At 50.1% G+C, this 14598-nt stretch overlaps 1 protein-coding gene across 3 annotated transcripts in view; it reads right to left on the bottom strand.

Moving 5' to 3' along the window:
• The window catches only part of RHBDF1 (rhomboid 5 homolog 1), a 103674-nt gene extending 89542 nt beyond the window's left edge, over nt 1-14132 (bottom strand). Inside the window, exon 1 of one of the 3 annotated variants that reach the window (XM_054042724.1) lies at nt 13902-14132. The gene's annotated coding sequence lies outside the window, so the exon portion shown is untranslated. The remainder of the gene's footprint in view (nt 1-13901) is intronic. The other 2 variants (XM_054042722.1, XM_054042723.1) reach the window with 2 other exon arrangements.
• Nucleotides 14133-14598: the final 466 nt, after the last annotated feature.

The raw sequence follows: 14598 nt of genomic DNA, 5'->3' as shown, positions 1-14598 counted from the left end.
GCATCCAATGTTCCTTCTCCACCTGTGGATTCTCCACAATAACAGTTATGCACATACAGCACTGAGCAGCTCCCTACAGTGAGAAAGCCTGAGGTAAAAGTTCCTGACCCTATGGTTTGCCAAGATGGGGATAGGGTTGGGCTTAGGGCTATCCCCCTCTGCAGATTTACAGCTACAGGGAAATTAATGCAGTCCCTACCTTTGAGAAAAAGTGAAGGACGTGGAATGCAGCCTTTGGGTGCAGGATTTTGTGGCATTCCCACATGCCAGAGGAACTGTGCTGGAACACAGCATGGGCTGCTGATGGCTGTGAGAATCATGAGCTCACCTAGACCGTGATTAGTGTTGGGGTCTGTGAGAACAGAAACATCTGTGCTCACTCTCCATGTGGGATCCCACAACCACTGGACAAGGATGCTGTCTCAAAGGGAAAATCCTAGAGCAGGCTGCTTCATAGGGTGAAAATAGAGAGATTCAAATGAGTCAGAGATAGAGATTTAAAAAGTTTATTAGATAATATTTGAAAAATAAACGATACAGAAAATTTGAAGCGTCAGTTATTGGTCATTGGGGGTAACATACAGCATATAGGGAGATGTTAGTATTTTGGTGTTGGGCAGCACACATAATATATACAGACTGCAATGTCCCCAATGGGGGGGGGGGGGTAAACGGTGGACAGGATCATGATACAGCCGACAAGCGGTGAGGGTCCATCACTCATACAGAAAGTAGAGACAGTCATGGGTATAAGTAAGTGGGCTGGGTAATGGGGATGGGGTGACCCTCACGTGGTGGGATTCAGTTAGGTTTGGTGGGTTCAGGGGATAAAGTCCAGCAGGGGGGGTTTATAGGTCTCTTCCTCCTTGTGGGTGCACGAGATCTCCCCGGCTCATTCCCAGTATTGGCGGTGGCCGGTGATGTGCTCTGTGTAGATGTCCCGAGACCAACGAATAGTGTCCGAGACCATTAGGCGTCTCATGAGCCACGCGTAATGACGGCCTATCCCACAGGTCCTCAGCACGCGTTCATTACATGGGTCCCAGGCACCCAGGGCCCCAACAAGCAGAGCGTCGGTGTGCACCTCGTAGCCCTTTGTCCGCAGGATGTCAGCCAGGGGGTCGTACTTTTCAAGCTTGCGGGCTTGGGCTTCACGGAAGGCCGGGGTCCTGTTCTCAAATGGAATCGTTACGTCGACCAGGATGATCTTTTTTCCAACCTCGTCCGTGATGACGATGTCTGGGCGCAGCGGGCTGTCGGTGCCTGGGACGGCACGGTTGACGGTGACCTCTCCCAGGCGCGGGTCGATGGCCTTCACTAGGTGGTCCTGGACGGCGTTGTGGCGCAGCTGCCAGGCTCTGGCATGGGGCTTGCAGCACCATAGGACGTGGGGCAGGGTTTCGGCGACGTACCCGCACTTCCTGCTGGGTTTGTCCCAGATCCCGTGGCGGATGGCTCCATTGAGGGGGACGCAGTTCAGCCGGGCGCGGTGTATGAACTGCCAGTCGGCGAACCGGGTGAAGGTGCCCGTGGGGAGGAAGTGTGCTACAACCTTGACTCTTCCCAGTGATCTTGTGGATTGATCCCAAACAGAGTAACAAACGGTGTTGGCTGAGACCCCTGCAGGCTGTCACCATCTCTGCTGAACAAGCGGGATGGGAAAGAGGAACTGGCTGAGCTGCTCTGTCATGTTGTCTGTATCAGACAGTCCGCACCGAGCAGGCGGTGTTCGCATTGTGCAGAAACTCAGCTTGTCTAAGGAGGGTCAAACATCAGCTAATTATAGCTCAGCATGAAGCCCAGAATAAACTACCCTATCATGCTACACTCAGCAAGACCTAGCCCCAGGCCCTGCCTGCCCCCAGGGAGAATGTGCTAGGACTGCTAGTCACTGCCCGGGGCTGGAATGCAGAGACAAAGGACTATGGACCCTAAACAAAGTTTATTTTTCTGCCTTGTGATAAAGCCCACCATAGAACATTGTGACACAGCTCACGTCAAAACATTTGCACCAGACGTCTCCAGTCTCATGAAGCCTACAAGACACCAAACATGTCACTTACATGGCGTCTTAAGAGGAAAATTGCCTCCTAATTTTGACTGAGGGCCGTGCAATGCCAGAGTCAGTGCCAAGCCGGCCGCAGGGGAATTAGCTTACAGCTTTTACTTGAGGGTTTACCCAGAATTCCCATGGTAGGGGGAGTGTGGTCATTTCTGGAGAATGCAGTGGGCCTGATTCAGCACTGCCCAATGCCCCTTTGTGCCATCTACCTGGAGCAACAGAGCCACAGACTAGGTGTGAGGACCATACCTGACTCTCAGGAACATGTCCAGGCAAGGGGCCTCTGTGCTTAAAGCCCTGCATGGATACAAAATTTGTATCCACATCCGATCCGCAAACATGGTCCGCGGATATAAAGCAGATATCCGCAGATTTGCAGGGCTCTAGATATAAAATATGGATCTGCATCCATCCCACGATCTGCAAACACAATCTGCGGATATCTGCAGATTTGCAGGGTTCTATCTATGCTCCAGTGCCTCCGCTGCCAGGGAGGGGGGTTCCCCAGTGGTGCAGAGGTAACTGAAGGAAGGAAGAAGGCAGAGTGAGGGTGGAATGGCACATGGCCAGAGTAGTACTACACCCCAGATTCTGCAACCAGCAGGGGCAAAAATTGGGACAGCCCCTGAACGAGGAGGCTCAAACTGTCTTATGGCTTTAAACAGGAATTAAGGGGGAGAGAGAGAGAGACCAGTCTGTCTCTCCTCTTCAGTACTCAGAAATCTAGGGCTGAGAGCACACAGCAAACTCACAGTGACCAGGGCTATTCTCAGGTGTGATCCCCTGAATGTTCAATACACATGTCAAATCATGGAGGTAAGAGCACCTCTCCCTACACTTGGGGCAAACAGAGCTGAGGCAAAGTGCACAACTCTGATCTGCACGAAACAGAAAAACAAAACGAAATGCAAATAAGGAAAGTGAGAAAAAGAGGAACAAAGGGAGAACGAGTTACAGGAGCAGCTCCAGGAGCAAAAGCCTAACCCTAAAGAATGGAACGCCTCCTCAGATATTGGGACTTGGCTCCTAACATTCAGAGCTGTTGGGTAGCACAGCAGACTACTCAGCACCCATCACCCAGAGATTCCAGACTGGTCCACGAGAGTAGTGAACGCTGCAGTCAGGGATGGGACAGATGCTGGGACCAGTCCCCATGATCCAAATGGTCTGTTTTCTTACCCCCCTGCTGATGAGTGCATTTTGTCAGTAGAATATCTGACCAAAAGCTTCTCTCTCTCTCTTCATCTTCGGCTATCACTCGATGAGAGGATGATGTCTGCCAAGGGGATTCACCGGTGGGTTTTTAAGTGGCTGAGGAGCCCAATTTTCCCACAGAAGCGACAGGTGTAATCTTGAAGTTGTTGGCTGGAGTGTTGTGCCCTTTCTTTCCTCCTTTGTTGCTTCTCTGTCTCATGAGCACATCTGTTCCCCTCAAAGTGAGCTGTGGCTTGGTGTATGGTGTGGCATCACTATGTTCTGTTCGGCACCGAGTTCTCCCAGTTTGTTGGGTTGATGCTTCCCTTTTTAAGGTGTACTTCCAGTATGTCTTTGAAGCGCTTCTGCTGCCCTCCGTGAGCACTTCTTCCTTGACTTAACTGAGAGAAGAATGCTCGCTTCGGGAGGAGTATGTCAGGCATACAGACACAGTGACCAGCCCAGCAGAGTTGGTGTTTCATGACCTGCGCTTCTATACTAGTGATGTTGGCTGCAGAGAGAACACTGATGTTAGTGCATCGGTCTTCCCAGCTGATCCTGAGAATCCTCCTGCGGCCGCGCTGTTGGAACAACTCCAGCTGCTTGAGATGTCGTCTATAGGTTACCCAGGTCTCACACCCATAGAGAAGAGTAGGGATGACAACTGCCTTGTAAACCAAGATCTTGGTGCCTGTTTGCAGATCTCTATAATTGAAGACTTGTTTGAGTAGTCTGTCAAAGGATGGGCTGGCACAGCGGATCCTGTATTCAATTTCTATGTCAATGTTGGCTGTTTGGGAGAGTGGCTGCCATGGTATGGAAAATGGTCCACATTTTCCAGGGGTTGTCTGCTGATGGTGATTTGTGGAGTACGAAGAGTAGTTTGTGCAGGTGAAGGCTGGTAGAGTAGCTTGTTTTCCCCCCAGTGTTGAGAGAGAGACCCAGGCTGTGACAGGCATCTGCAAAAAGGTTTAGGGTACTTTGCAGGTCATCCTCTGTGTTTACAAGAATGACGCTGTCATCTGCATACTGAATCAGTGATGCCAATTCTCATGATCTTAGATTTTGTTTGGAGATGTTGGAGATTGAGGAGTTGACCATCCATACCATACTCAATCCTGATTCCATCAAGAAGGTGGTCACAGATGAGAATCAGAATCACGGCAGGGTAAATGGAGAAGAGTGTTGGAGCAATGACACAGCCCTGCTTGACACCAGTGCAAATGATGAATGGTTCGGTCTCTGAGCCGTTGCACAGAACGGTGGCAGTCATCCCATCACGGAATAGTCTGATGACGGAATGAATTTCTGTGGACAGCCAAACCTACCATAGAGCACCTTTCTTAGAGCATCATGACTGATAGAGTCAAAGGCCTTGGTTAGATCAATGAATGCCATGAACAGTTCCTGGTGTTGCTTTCTGCACTTCTCCTGAATCTATTGTGCCACAGAGATCATGTCAGTTGTGCCTCAGGATGGCCTGAAGCCACACTGTGATTCAGGGAGGAGTTCCTTGGCCGGGGGGAGAAGGCGGTGTAGTAGGATCCAGGCAAGGATCTTCCCTACAATGGAGAGGAGGGCAATACCTCTGTAGTTCCCACTCAAAGATTTATCCCCTTTCTTGAATATTGTAACAATATTGGCGTTCTTAAAGTCAGGTGGAATTTCTTCACAAGTCCAGATTTTGTCGAGGAGTTTGCAAAGTTTGTGCTGGAGCATTATTCCACCAGCTTTAAAAACCTCAACTGGGATGCCGCTTGGGCCTGGTGTCTTGTGATCACGCCGGACTTCCTCAGAAGATGAGGGATCAGCAAGGTGTTCTACTGCCGAGCATTGTGGAATAAACTTGATGGTGTCTTCAGAGACCATGGATTCACAGTTTAGTAGGCTTTCAAAGTGCTCCTTCCAGTGTTGTTTAATAGCCGCAATTTCATTGAGGAGGGTGGAGCCATCCTAGGAACCTAAGGGGGTTGGGCCTTTGGAGCTCGGCCCATATATAGCTTTTGTTGCTTGAAAGAAGCTTCTCATGTCATCCTGGTCTACGAAACCCTGGATCTCAGAGGCCTTCTCTTACCACTTCTTATTTTTTATGTCACATAGCCTCCTTTGAACTTCGGCTTTGAGCAGGTGATAAGCCTCGTGTTTTCATTGATTAGAAGAATCATTTTGCCAGTTAGAGAATGCAGTTCTTTTCTGTTGAATTAATGCTAGGATTTCCTTGTTGTTTTCGTCAAACCAGTTTTGGTGCCGAGGAGTGGAATATCCTATAGTTTCAGCACATGCACTGTGAATGATATTTTTAAGTTGATCCCACTACTCTTGAATGTCAATGATGTTATCAGGCAAGTTAGAGAGTTTCTCAGAGAGGTGTTGTTGGAATGTCTTGCAGCTGGATTGGTCTTGAAATGCTTTGACATTGTACCGCTTTCGCTTAGCCTTTGGGTGTTTGCGGTGTGGTGGAGTGAGCTGCAGGTACATGACTGATCTTACTAATCAATGGTCTGTCCAACAGTGATCCGTACCTCTCATGACTCGTGTTATATGGACATCGGTGTAATCTCAAGGTCTGACTATAACATAGTGAAGGAGGTGCCAATGTTTGGACCAAGGATGTTTCCAGGTGGTCTTAAATTTGTTACTCTGCCTAAAGATGATATTTATGATGAGCCAGTCATGCTCCACACATTTGCTGAGGAGGAGAATACCATTGGGTTTTACATTTCCCACCCCTTCTTTGCCTATTGTGCTGCTCCAGAATTGGGAGTCCCATCCAACTCTGGCATTGAAATCTCCCAGGAGGATGGGTTTGTCTGCCTTAGGTGTGGCTGTGAGGACTGCAGCAAGAGCACCATAAAATTGCTCCTTGTTGTCTCTCATATCAAGTGTTGGGGTGTATGCACTGATGGCTGTGGCATATTGGTTGTTGCTGAGCTTGAGCCAAAGAGTCATGAGACGTTCGTTGACCCCCACAGGAAGCTCCAATAGCTAACTGGTGATCTTATTTTTGATGGCAAAGCCAATCCCATAAATACGTCTCTCTTCAGGTGGCTTTCGTTTCCAAAGACGGTGCAGCCACCTCCATCCTCTTTTAATTGGCACTCATCGGCCCAGCGGGTCTTACGAAGGGCTGCAATGTCAATGTTGAGCCTTGCCAGTTCTCTGGCAATTATGGCAGTTCTTCTTTCTGGGCATTCACTGTGCTGAGAGTCCATAAGGGTGCAGACCTTCCAGGTGGAGAAATTCATTGTCTCATCTCTTGTTTCAGCCGCGGAGTTGAGTGATCCCACTGGATGCAGCCATCCAGTCAGAAAAGTGAGAGACAGCCTATGTTTGGGGCACCTTTTCTAGCACCCTCCCCATCTGGGGTGAGCAGAGGGGATCCCGAAAAGACCTGCTCAGTCACAGCCGCTGCTGCTGAAACGCACTTCCGTCTCACTGCTGCCACCTGCGTGCAAATTTGTGATTTAAGACTCCCAGAAATCACTGCTCCTGTCTTCACCACCACCCATGCGTCACTGCAGGGCTTTGTGCGGGTGTGAGCCCTTTGGTATAGCCATATAGTACTAAAAGGTCCTCTATATGCCCCTGATCCACTGCTGGGGTCTTGTGAAGTTTGGACCGCAGTTAGTCAGGAGCCTTGCCTCAGACCTGCTCGCTAAGGGGGACCCTACCAGGAGCATGAAAGCTACGGACGATGTACCTCTGAGGGTCTTTAGCCCACACAAGCCTCTCCATCACGACACGGTTGCGGTCCATCAGAGAGGACCCAAAGCTAATACCCTGATGTTTTACTGACCGAAAGCTAATACCCTGATGTTTGCATACACCCTGGAGGCCTGTCCTACACTAAGCACAAGCTCACGCTCATTTTGGTCAGGTTTGAACCTGATTCCAGCTAACACCACAGGACTCTGCATGCCAAGTGTTTTCAAGCAAGGATGAAGCTAGCATGGTGTTAGCACGGTCTGTCATGCTGCATTCACAGGGAGCACTTAACAGAGCCAGTCCCTGACAAGTTCAGCTCTGTGTTTAACACAGATGCCAGAAGGTTTGCAATAGGCAAAAGGTTCTTCCCATGTCTTAGCCTAACTGTGTTTGAAAATATGGTAACAAGACCCTCTCAAATCCTCAGCTGTGCCGGACACAATGAGATGGGTGGGACATAGAAGTGGCTGAACATCATCCTTGCAGCTCCCCATGGGGCCAATTCAGTCCTTGGCACAACTCAGAGCAGCTTCAGGGCTGCTGTAAGGTGCGCCTAGCTAGTGGTCCCTTTGGGTCAGTCTGGAAGCTGGGACATGCTGGAGAGCAGCAGCACTCTAGCCACACCCTCTTTCCCTCAGCAAAAAAAAGTTCCCCACATCATGAGCCAGGAAAGTGATTCTCTACAACAACGTCCAATTATATCAGCTTTCCGTTGCCAGAGTAGAACAAATCAGCTGGAAGGGGCCCCTAAAGTGACCAGGGCCCTACAAGTCAATATTTCAATGCTGGGGAGAAATGCCAACCAATACTAATAGGGTCGAATATCCGCTGTCCCTATCCGTGGGGGTAACTCCCACTAACCCTATCGGGGTTTATGCCCTCTCAATGCTGGGGACTGCTGGGGTTAACTCCTAATACCCTAATAGGACGCAATTACCCCTTGGTGGGATGGACATGACAAGGACAAGGAGGACAAGCGAGGCCCCATCCTCTGGGGCCTCTTTATGCCAATACCACTATCTCCTTCTTTGCACAAGGGAGAAAGAACAGCTAGTCGGGAAGAGTCTGTTCTCCCTCTGAAGGCACCAAGGCAGAAGCAATCCCTTCAGAGAGGAGGAGAGCCTATGACTGAGGCACCATGTCTGCAGCCCATAACTCACAGGACCAAGGCATGGAATGGACGTACATGTTGGGGAACTGGTGCCTGCTCCACACACAACCAATACTCTGCCCTGATTCCAGCAGCAACTGACCCCAATTATGGGCCTGCCTTGCACAGAGCGAGACATTCCTGAGATCTGGGCAGCTCCCAGCTACACATGAAACCAGAAAAGCCAGTTTGTATTCAAATTTCTTGCAAGTGTATTGCTTTAAAAAGCTTCTCAAGCAAAGTCCCAGAGCAGGACTAGCTGTGTGGGTGCTGCTTTTCACTCAACATTGCACAGCACTGATCAGCCTTCATTTACAGAAGCTCACCAAGAAGAGAGCACCACTAATACATGGTGATGTGCAGAGCAACTGCCCTTTGAGGGAACTGTGGCAGAACCAGGATGAGGGAGATAAAAGGGCAGATTCTGTCCCCCACTCCAAACTCTACAGGACAGCTACATGCTGTGACACATTGACATTAAAGGGTGATGCAAGGGGCCAAGGAAGAATTCCCCCCAGCCCAGACTGAGTATACAGGCTTTGCAAGTCATCCTATGCTGCCCCTTTGCAGGCTACAATGTAGGCGGTGTGCTGGGAGCAGGCCCTAAAGGATTCTGGGCTGCCCAGCAGCTCACAATTAGCCTGAGACAGGCTGCCATAGGTTACAGCAGCTAGAGAGACAGTGTGTTATAGAGTATTGGACTAGGACTCAAGAAACCTGAGTTCTATTCCCAGCTCACTTTCTATGGATGTGGTGCCATGGCCAGTCTGGGGTGACCGCTCACTTTCTGAGAGTGTGATGCCATCTCTGGTTGGGTCAGAGGTGCTAATTTTCTGGGGGCTTGGTGCCATGGATAAGAGGGGTTCTACCATTCAGGTAATGTTATAGGAGTCACAACAATCTATCCTTTTCTTGCCCATGCTTAGTTCATAAGAGACTTCACCTCCCTGCGTCCCATTTTGTTCCCTGCCCATTACATATGGATATTTTTTCCTTTACTGCAGAAATGCAGCTCTTTCCTCTCAGAGGAAATAAGCAGCCAGGGGGACAAAAACAGGAAGAAAGGAATCAACTTCCTGCTTGCCTTGGAGACATCCCTGATCAACTCTGTGTACACCAACACTAAGCAGTGCAAACTGGCTGGGGAATCAGCAGCCAATGCCAAGGCTTATACTGGGAATGCCCCTGGTCTTCCTGGCCCTGGCCAGTACTCATTAATACAGAAATACTCATATACTTCACACTATGTAATGAAAAAAAATTAGCCAATAAATATTAGGGCTGTCAATCGCAGTTAACTCACACAATTAACTCAAAAAAATTAATCGTAATTAATTGCAGTTTTAATCGCACTGTTAAACAATAGACTATCAACTGAAATTTATTAAATATTTTGGATGTTTTTCTACATTTTCAAATATATTGATTTCAGTTACAATACAGAATACAAAGTGTATAGCGCTCACTTTATATTATTTTTATTACAAATATTTGCACTGTAAAAATGATAAACAAAAAAACAGTATTTTTCAATTCACCTCATACAAGTATAGTAGTGCAATCTCTTTATTGTGAAAGCACACCTTACAAATGTAGGTTTTTTTGGTTATATAACTGCACTCAAAAACAAAACGATGTAAAAAACGTTACAGCCTACAAGTCCACTCAGTCCTACTTCTTGTTCAGCCAATGGCTAAGAGAAACAAGTTTGTTTTACATTTACGGGAGATAATGCTGCCCGCTTCTTATTTACAAGATCACCTGAAACTGAGAACAGACATTCACCTGGCACTTTTTTAGCTGGCGTTGCAAGATATTTAAGTAACAGATATGCTAAAAAATTGTATGCCCCTTCAAGCTTTGACCACCATTCCAGAGGACATGCTTGCATGCTGATGACAGTAGTTAAAAAATAATGTGTTAATTAAATTTGTGACTGAAATCCTTGGGAGAGAATTGTATGTCTCCTGTTTTTTACCCTCACTCTGCCATATATTTCATGTTATAGCAGTCTCAGATGATGACCCACCATGTTGTTTGTTTTAAGAACACTTTCACCGCAGATATGACAAAACGCAAAGAAGGTACTAATGTGACATTTCTAAAGATAGCTACAACACTCGGTCCAAGATTTAAGAATCCGAAGTGTCTTCCAAAATCTGAGGGGGACGAGGTGTGGAACATGCTTTCAGAAGTCTTAAAAGAGCAACACTACGATGCTGAAACTAAACGACCAAAAAAAAAAGAAAAATCAACATTCTGCTGGTGGCATCCGACTCAGATGATGAAAATAAACATGCATTGGGCTGTACTGCTTTGGATCATTATCGAGCAGAACCCATCATCAGCATGGATTCATGTCCTCTGGAATGGTGATTTAAGCATGAAGGGAAATATGAATCTTTAACGCATCTGGAACGTAAATATCTTGCAACACCAGCTACAATAATGCCATGCAAACGCCTGTTCTCACTCTCAAGTGACATTGTAAACAAGAAAGGGGAGCATTATCTCCTGCAAATGTAAACAAACTTGTTTGTCTGAGCGACTGGCTGAACAAGAAGTAGGACCGAGGGGACTCGTTTGCTCTAAAGTTTTCCATTGTTTTATTTTTGAATGCAGTTATTTTTGCAAGTTACATAATTCTATATTTGTAAATTCAAGTTTCATGATAAACAGATTGCACTACAGTACTTGTATTAAGTGAATTGAAAAAAATACTATTTTTACAGTGCAAATAGTCATAATAAAAAGTAAAGTGAGCACTGTACACTTTGTATTCTGTGTTGTAATAGAAATCAATATATTTGAAAATGTGGAAAACATCCAAAAATATTTATATAAATAGTATTCTATTATTGTTTAATTGCATGATTAATCGTGATTAATTTTTTTAATCACTTGACAGCCCTAACAAGGTCGCAACAACTTCTCACACAGTTCTTTCCCACTCGCCTCACACAATCCTCGCTTCTACAAATCTCGCATTATTAGGGTTACAGCTAGCCTGACTTTTGCTCACAGAAGAGACTGTATGCATTGCAATCCCCTTCAAATCCCTGTCAGTTCTTGCTCTACTTCCACACCACAGAAGGCCCCACTTGCATGCTGTGCATCCAGCAGCTGGGGCAGAGAAGGTAGAGTAGCTATCGACTCCAGGAGCATGAAGGGAGTAGACATCAAAGAAGGGGAAGAATTATTTAGGATTATGCACTGGGAACAACCAGCTGTAATGGGGATACGAATCTTCAGACTGGACATCAGGGAAACTTCCTGACACGGAGAAATATCAAGCTGTGGAGTCGGCTCCCCAAGGAAAGGCTGGAGGTCCCTTTGCTTGACTACTTAAACTTACTTTGGAAATTTTCTGCCTAATGGGGGATGATAGCATGCCATGGATTCTGCCCCTCACAGTATATTTTGCCCTTCACCGGACTCAGGCAGGTTAGTGCAAATTAATTTCTCATGACTCCCATGTCCCAAGGCCACGAGCATGCCATCTAGGGGACTTACACATTTGAGTGCCGTTAGCTGTGTGCCATTTGTGTAGAGTGCCAGTAGCATGAAAATATTCTCATCTCAATGATATTGTCTGCAATCTACGGAGAGAAACAGTGCAAGGACTGGACTAGTGAGCTGATGGGGCCTGTCCCACTCACGTTTCAGTGACTCTGAGAATATTATCAATAGCCAAGGGCTCCTCAAGGCTGCTGTCCGAGCAGCCAGGCTGCATTTGGTGACAAACACGTTTCTTCCTGAATCCAAGATCCATCTGAAGATCTTAGGCTCCATCCTCAGCTAGACTGAGTTTACACTTGCCATCCCGAGGAGAACAGGGAAAGGGGGTGACTCAAAACTATCTTTCTGCCTCCCCAGTCCTGGGCTGGCTAAAGGCCAAGATAGCTCCCAGTGTAACTTAGAGCAGCCTCAGATGTCTGTGCTTCAAGCTATGGGCTCCACCAAGCCCTGTGTCAGGCGTTATCCTCAGCTGCCTTGTAGAGCAGCTAGCAGAAAGGATGCGGATTGAGCCTTTTCCTTCCTGAGCGTGGTCCATGAGGCAGAGTGAGGAGCTGGACTGCCCTTGTGACACCCCCACATACTAGTGGGGATTACGTTGCGAGGCAGAGCTGTTGCTGGTACTGGGCCAGCAGGGCCTGTGACAGGAAGAGAAAACAAGGAGCCAGCAGGGGACAGGTCCTCTGAGTAGGACCATTGAAGCTCCCTAACTATCCCAGCTTCTGCCCAAGCAGATCCCAATATGCACCCAGTGAACTGAACCTGTTTGAAAGGTAGAGTCCCGAGGGATGCACATGTGCATGCAGGATAAGCCAGATTTTTGAGGGGAGGATGTCTTAGCACAGAGCCAGGTTACTGCCTGCTGATCACTTGCCTTGAAACCCCACAACATATCCATGAGTCACTAAGCAGGACGGACACTAACTCCAGCCCAAGTATGCAGTCCAGGCTTGCTCACAGCTACATTCAGGCACTCCTGGGAACAGGGGCTGCCTGCCATCTCTCACACTAGTGTCCACCAGGGGCTCTTGCCAGCTGAGGGAGATGCACTAGACTAATCCCACCAAAACTATTTGGGGGATGTGCACATCACAGTATAGAATCTGTTGAGATTTCCCAATTGAGCCCTTCCCCACAACTGTGAACATGTCCGGGAACTGTCATACATCCCCTCCCCTCTCCAGGCCAAATTCCAAATAAAAGAACGTTACTGGGTGCACCCAGGAGCAGATCTACAGCCTTAGTGCAACTGCAAATTCCAGCACTCCCAAGTGTAGGTCCCACTCCCACAGCAAGTAGCAAAGGACCTTAATGCCTGAATTCACTTCTCCCACCATCCTGCTCCAGTCAGTGCTTTCCACACGGACGGAATTTGCTTCACCACCACCACCTCACTTTCCTCTGGGATCATCCCCAGGGCCCAAGAGGAAATGAAGCCAGACTGGATGCCTGCAACAAGTATCAACCATTGAATTTCCATCTCCAGGCTGCGTGGCTGGACAGACCCCGGGCCTGCTAGGGCTCAGGCTCCGCTCTCAGCGCACCAGATCCCAGCCCAAGCTGTTTACCCGGTTTTAGGTTACAAAGAGCGGTGGGCTCAGCTGCCTTCTGACTCTGTCGGATCAGTAACGGTTTGGCGGCAGTAACTCGACTCTGGCTCTCGGGCCCGGCCTTTGGGGTTACAAACTCACACGTACATCAGCACCGTCCCGTCCCCCAGCCCGGACAGCCTGCACCCCACCCCGCGGACAGGAGCGCCCAGTCCCTCAGCGACCCAGGAGACTCCGGTCTCTAGGCCAAGCCAAGCCGGAGCGGAGTGCTGAGGGAGCTCGCCCCACCCGAGGGCGCGGGGCCGCGAGCAGCCGCCTGCCCCACACAGCCCCCAGGGAACCCGCCAGTTGGGGGCTCCCGGGCGGGGTGCGGCGCCGTCTCGGGCCGCCCTCCCGGCAGGTGGCCGGCAGCAGAGCCCGCAGCTCACGTGCGCGCCAGGCCGAGGGGCGGCGGTGGCGAGCCCTACCCTCGCTGGAGCCGGGCTGAGGCGGCTCCTCGGGGCAGCACCGAGCCCGGCGCCCGAACGGCTGCCCACCCGGCGAAGCTGGGTCCGGGGCTGTTGCCGTGCCGAGGCGCCTCTCCCACCCTGGGCCCAGCGGCCGGCCCGCGGCCGCACCCCCTGCACCCCTCCGAGGGCCCCGGGGCCGCTCCCCCGCGGCGGCGCCCGCCTGGCCCCCAGCGCCGGCCCCCGCCCGGCATCCAGCGCCAGGCAGCCACACTCACCGGGCAGCCGTCTGGGCTCCGCGCGGGGCCCGCCCGGCAGCGAGCGATAGATCCAGCGATCGGGCCGCCCCGGTGCGGCTAAGGGGCCCCCGCTCGCAAACTCGCCCAGAGCAGGCAGCGCAGACTCCGCCCCCGTGCCAGGGGCCGGCCGGCCGGCAACGCCATTCACAGCCCGAGCATGCAAATCGGAGCTGCGAGCCGCGCCGCGCTCAGCAGCCGGCGCCCGGCAAAGGAACTGCTGCGTGCGTCCGCGGCTCCGCCACGCACCCCCGTGCCCTTCCCGCTGGGGTGGTGGCCGCCCGCCCGCCCGTCGCGGCGCGCTATCTGCGCTGAGTCACGGCGCAGGAATGCTGCTGGTGGCGGTGCGGGACAGCTGCCCCCCCTGAGCCCAACGGAAGCGGCTCAGCCGGGCAGCCCCTCACACAGCCAGGGAGATGCCCCCTGCCTTCAGCCGGCCGTTCCGGTAGACCGTGGGGAACTCCCGGTCCAGAAATGTCCACACTTGCGGTTATTCCGGAACAGTTGCTCCACTTCAGCTTCACACCCTCATTTAGTACAGAGTAACTTTCATTGTGCAGGCAAGCCTTAAATAGTCCCGGTGCTCCCTTCTCCTCTTGCCCTTGCCCAGTGTTATTCCACCCTATGTCTTGGAGATCTGCCCAGTGTACCCCCTACAAGACCTCTGCGTATGGTGTAC

This window comes from Malaclemys terrapin, chromosome 10 (assembly GCF_027887155.1).
Source record: "Malaclemys terrapin pileata isolate rMalTer1 chromosome 10, rMalTer1.hap1, whole genome shotgun sequence".
In the NCBI taxonomy this organism is placed as follows: domain Eukaryota; kingdom Metazoa; phylum Chordata; order Testudines; family Emydidae; genus Malaclemys; species Malaclemys terrapin.
The sequence above is the reverse complement of the archived record's forward strand: the minus strand, read 5'-3'. Positions and strand labels throughout refer to the sequence as shown.